Source organism: Propithecus coquereli, unplaced genomic scaffold, assembly GCF_000956105.1.
Source record: "Propithecus coquereli isolate 6110/MARCELLA unplaced genomic scaffold, Pcoq_1.0 Scaffold48, whole genome shotgun sequence".
Lineage (NCBI taxonomy): Eukaryota > Metazoa > Chordata > Mammalia > Primates > Indriidae > Propithecus > Propithecus coquereli.
Window position 1 is genome coordinate 7961250 of NW_012150618.1, and position 6194 is coordinate 7967443.

Sequence of the window (6194 nt, forward strand, 5' to 3'; positions counted from 1 at the left end):
TGTGATGCATTATTTTATGCAGAGTTGCATTTAATATTCATAATATTTAATTTAATATTCATAATATAAATGTGATGAGATAGGTTCTACTAACATCTTCATTTTAAAGATATGTAAATTGAGGCTCCTAAAATACAAATAATTTGGTAAATGTCACAGAGATATGACACATACAACTGTGTCCATTCATTTGCTCTTTGTTCTTGCTGCTTACTTTGGGCAAAAGTCCTAAATGCAAATAATGACTTAATGGTAGAGTTACCATAATTTATTACTTTGAAAGATAAATAGGTGAGTTTTAATAATTGTACTTGGAACAGAAGAATAAACTGGAACCATTCCAGGAAAAGCAAGTCATGTTGTCATTACATTTAGAGAATACTCTTTTAACTGTACCCGACATAAATATTAGACTTCGCTAGCTGCAAAACTTTCCCCCTATAGTCTTCCTTTTTATCTGAAAACCAACCCTCTGAGGAAAACAGAGAAGTAAGTTTCAAAAATCTTAGGAAGCATTCAGAGCATTGCAGGCCTGAACAAGGACCTGGTCTCTTGAATCAGAAGCAAGTGCTTCTTTCGCTGTAGCATACAATCGTGGTAACCTCTCCAAGCAGCATACTTGGAAATTGTCCACCTCACAGGAGATTTGTAAAGGAGACACTTGAGGCAGGAAAGCATCTTTTGTATTTTTTCAGTGTCAGCCCCAATGCTACCTGCCTTCTTTTAGCTAAAGGCAGACCTCTTGAATCCAAGGTATGCCAGCAGTGAACTGAGGTCCTGTCAGCATGGGTTTGCAGGATTTTAGGGCCCTGGAGAGTTTGAGAACAGGAGCTCTTCCTCCTGTGAAGAGGCATTGAAGTATTTCTCCCTGGTGAGGAATCCCAGCAAACGCAAGTTGGAGTAAAGTACCTAGTACTTTCCCTAATGGGTCCGAGGGTATGTATGGTCACGGTGGTTAATGAAAATAACTGAAGTTGCATTAGGCTCCTTTGTTGTAACTTCCCCCTGTAATGATGCCTAGTAAATTGCACAAAAAGGACAAAGGCTGGCTCTGAAGTCCTTCCAGCTGAAGATGTTTTCTGCTGGAGAGTACAGCCAATGTTCCAACTCTCCATTTTTTCTCTGGGAAAATTAATCCTTTCTTTAAAAAAACAATTAGGGGGAGGGAGCGGGGGGAGAGAGAGAGAGAAGCACCACCATCAGTACCAAAATACCAACATCATACAGAAAAGTGGGTGGTTGTTCTGATGGCCTTTGGGGTTCAGACTCCTAGAAGAAAGTTTCTGTCTCTTTCAAACTCACATTTTTCTCTTTTTTTTCATTTTTTTTCATTTTATTTTTTTAAGACTAGTCAAATACAGTAGTGACGAGGGGGGAAAGTAGTGGAACAGGAGCTCAATCTGTAACTGACTGTGAACAATCAAATGAGATAACTCACTACCTTCAGACCAGCCCATAAATTTAATATTAATAATAATAATTGAGCACCTTACTCAAGGCCAACCACTATTCTAAATACTTTATCTAAATCAACTAATTTAATCTTTACCAAAACCTTATGAAGTAGGCTCTATCATATGTCATAGACTCTAAGGTACCATCAGTTGTAAGATGGCATCTGATGTACCTCTAAGAAAGGAAAATAAAGCTTCCAATTCATTCAAAAGTGTAAGACGCGTTCTGATTTTAGAAATGTTAAAATATAAAAAAAAGCACATGTCTTAGAACTGATGGACAACTTAAATTTGATGGCATATGCTAACTGTGGCTGACAGATGAGAAAACGAAGGCACCAAGTAGGGAAATAGTTTGCCCAGGGTTACCCAGGGATAGAGCCCAGATTCTTCTCCCTGGGGGCTGGTGCCAGAGGCTGAGCGCTTAACTGCCAAGCTTGCACCATGACTGCAACCTCCAAGCACATCTCTAGGGCCTTTTTTTCATATGCCGAGAGTCTGATCGTGTTTCAGGGCTCTAGTGTTGGGGTTGTGGTGGGAGAGGTGTGTGCAAGTGCGCACCTTGCTGCGGGTGATTTGGCTGATGAGGGACTTTGCAGGGTCAGTCTCGTCTTGCCACTTTTTATCCATCTAAAATGTTGCCCATGAAGAAAGGCCGTGCTGGTGAGCCAAGAGACGGGGTAAAGGTGAGGGTGGGGCAGCAGTAGGTGATTTTTCTTGTGGGAAAATGATGTGTCTTAAGCTCCGTTTTAAGTTTCGCTTCCTCTGAAGGCCACACTCGGCACTGTCTCCCTCCAGTCTTTATCGTGAATCTTCTCCGATTGTCATCAGTTGTGCTCTCACTGTGTTGCTTGGTTTCGTTTCCTGTGAAGTCACCTTTCTTCTGGGCTAAGGTGGCCCTGCAGATATCTCTAGCCTCAGGGCTTATGGAGAAGCATCCAGAAGCTCAGTTACGTACGGGAATTAGGTACTTGGTTAGGTACTTGGTTAAGTATGGCATTGAAGTTGGAAAAATAAGCAGGAAGTGGTAAGGTACAAGTTTGATAACTTTTAAATCCTTTCTAATATTTTCCATCTTCATGGGGACAGCCAATGTGTCCTGATACACGGGTTTTTCCCCACAGTTTTATTTGAAAAATCAGGTATTGTTCATATTTCAGATACTTTGAAACTATCCAAATGATAACATGAAGGAAATTCACTTTTTTAGTGGTCCAGAAGTAGTTCTCAGAGTGAAAGCAGAAGTTCTCATTTGGATCCCAAGGCTTGAGTTTTTGCCAATGTTGTCACTGTATGAATCGATACAGACTTTTTGAGAAGTTCATCCTAAGCTAAGCAGTCCAGTTCCCGTAGGTCACAGTCAGTGCTGGATTTGTCACTTTGTCGTGGTAAGGGGCCAATCTCTGTGTTGGCTGCTGATGGTGTCACAAGCTGGTAGTAGTTCAGTGCTTTTCTGATTTATGTGCACTAAATACATTTTCTTTCTTTCTTTCTTTCTTTCTTTCTTTCTTTCTTTCTTTCTTTCTTTCTTTCTTTCTCTCTTTCTTTCTTTCTTTATTTTTTTATTTCAGGATGTCATGGGAGTACAGATGTTTAGGTTACACTAAATACATTTTCATTGCCACTTCTAACATAATGTGACTTTTTTTCTTCTTCCAAGCATTGAGCCCAAGCAATAATTCATCTAGGTAGTTGCATTGTAGGAGTGATCACAAAACCTTACCATAGTTTAGACTCTTCTTACTTCTTTATTCCCTTTATATCTACGTTTTTATTCTCTGAATGTTCCCATTAGTAACGTATTCTACCTAGTAATCTTTTAATTAAGAATATACCCTGTATTTATACCCTATGTTAGGGTACGAGGGTGTACTCAAGTGAATATGACCCTCTGGCCTTGAGGGGCTAAATACTGGGGAGATGGATGTGCACGGAACTGTCACTCCAGGGTGAAAATGACCATGAGAAGAGAGGTAGAGTGGGCGGAGGATTAAGGAATTTCTGAGGAGGAAGACATGAATTTCTACTGGAGGGGCTTGGGAAGGGAAGGCTTAGCGAAAGGGACAGAAGTTTGATCCCTGTTGTTATTGGCTTGTATTTAGAACTAGATGTAAATATAATAACAATGGTTATATATATTGGGGTCTATAGTTGTCTTTCAGAAAGAGGAACACTCCAGAGCAGCGCTGGCCAGTTGAACTGTGCTGGCCACTCACCACATGTGGCTTTGGAGTACTTGAAATGTGGCTAGTGCACCTGAGGAAATGAATTTTAAATTTTGTTTAATGTTAATTTGAAGTTTAATTCTAAACAGCCACATGTGGCAAGTGGCTACCATATTGGATAGTATAGCCAGAGGAAACATGCTTATCACTAACCATCCCAGTATGATGGTGTCAGATAATTATCTTGATCACAAATCAGAGACTTTGATTGGCTTTTACCTTTCCATATAATTTGCCACAAGTACTAGCACTGAAACATCCACGAGAACACTAAAATGCAGCATGTAACTCATCAGTTAAGAAATAATGAGTGATCAATTAGTGACACCGCCTCTGCACCCATTCATGCGTACATGTATGTGCATGCACACACACACCACACACACACCACACAGACACACACACACAGATACACTCGCCCTCCCCCTTGATTTCTCGAAATGGAAGGAAGGAGAAATATGATGTTTTTGAATGGCTTGCTGTTTTGAAGAACAGGTAATAAGTTAATGACCCTTCTACTGGGGGCAGTGTCTGTGTCCCTGATGGAAGGAGAAGACCAGCTCTGCCCTACAACAAGAAATCTGCAAAAGGGTCTCAGATAATTCTTTCCTCATCTATAAACTGGGGTGATAATACCTCCTCTGCCTCAAAAAGTAGTGTATATTTGTAAAAGCTTCTTTTCAGGGAAGTTTTTCCACACCAATATCTCAGCTTTTTTGTAATCCTGCAGGGCATTTCTCTTTCTCTCTGAGTTGACTATGGTACTGAGAGATATGACTATACACATTTTCTCCTTGATCTTATGTGTCCTCCTGCAGTCTCCATACCTCTTCAGAGACCCACTTGAAAACCTCTCCTTTTAAATTCTGCCCCAGACTTGTTTTGGGATTCTTCCTTTCTGTATTCTGCTCGGTCCTTGGCTCCGCCCCTCTCTGTATGTCCGTATCCACTCTACACTGGACTTCCGCGAAATATTGCTCGTATATATTTTTAAGTCTTTTTCATATGTCTGTGCTTTGTCTTCTGGATTAGAATGGAAACTCCCTGGGCAGAGGTGGCCTTTAAACTTTATTTTCTTGAACTTTTTAAACTTAAATTTATCCAGTGCTTTGCGGAGAGTGGCATTCATTAAATGTTGCAGGCTGGTAGTAAAATAGAGGACTTGGGTCTTCAGGGCTCAGACTGACACTTTCAGCATGCACTCTTTGGGTATTTAGATCAGCGGTTTCAAGCTGTATCATGCACAAGTCTCCCAAGGTGCTTTAAAAAATTCAAGTCCTCACACTCTATACATGTGATTCAGGAGGTGTGAGGTGGGACATAGGAAACCTGAATTTTAAGAAGCAAATCAGGTAATTCTGATGCAGGCGATCTAAGGACTACTCTTTGAGAAACAGTGGTCTATATATGAAGATACCATTTCTAAGAACTCCACTCAGAGAAGACTTTTCTGGCGTAGAGATACTGCTTCTAGGCAGAAGGGTAGGATTTTTGTTTTGTTTTTTGAAGGGGATGAGAGAAGAGCTGGGAAATTTTGTGGGTAAAAGAATTGTTTAAATTATCTTCTAAAATGTATGCCAGGGTCCGTGGGATCATAGAAATATCACATCAGAAAGAAGAAATGGATAATGCATAAAATGATTTCATCAAACCACAATGGTATAAAACACCTCTTCAGCCTTCACTCAGAGCTTGTCTGTCCTTATTTTAGGCTCCGTTTTAACAGGCTTGATAATCTGATCGGCTAGAGAAGATTAGGAGCAGTATATGGAAGTCGAATAGTGTCACTGGTAAAGGATGGCACATTGATTGCAAAAGTAATAGCTGACAGCCTGAAATTGAAGGAGGAAATAGACTATAAAAATCAGAAGCAAGATCTGAAAAAGGCAGAATGAAATGTAGGCCATTGGGGGAAACTGAAGAATGAAGGGATAAGCAAAAATGTAAGTTTCTTGGCAGCTTCAGAAGGTGTTACTAAGCTCCTCCTGTTTACAGTAGCTATTTGTTGATATTTCTGCTTACAGTTCAAGTTCCACCAGGCCTGAGACCATGTCTGCCCCATCTGATACTGTACCTCTAGGACTTAATATAGTGCTTGACTCATAGGAGAGTCCCTCTAAGTATTTTTCTGGTAAATGGAAATAAATGAATAGGTTTGTTATGGTGATCTATGTTCATGATAATGACCCTGAGAAATTTCTGATTAAAAAAGGAGGCAAATACTTTTTGCATTTTGTATTTATATACATACATATATCACAAAATCATTTGCAGTAATGATGACAACAGTTATCATCATTACTTTTTGATTAGTTCTTTATTGTAAACAATTACTTATGTGTATCTACTGTATACTTTTTACATAAATATGTATATGTTTATTTTAATACATGCATGTATTTATATACATACATATTTCACAAAATCATTTGCAGTAATGATGACAACAGTTATCATCATTACTTTTTGATTAGTTCTTTATTGTAAACAATTACTGAAAGGAGAAAAGATTTCC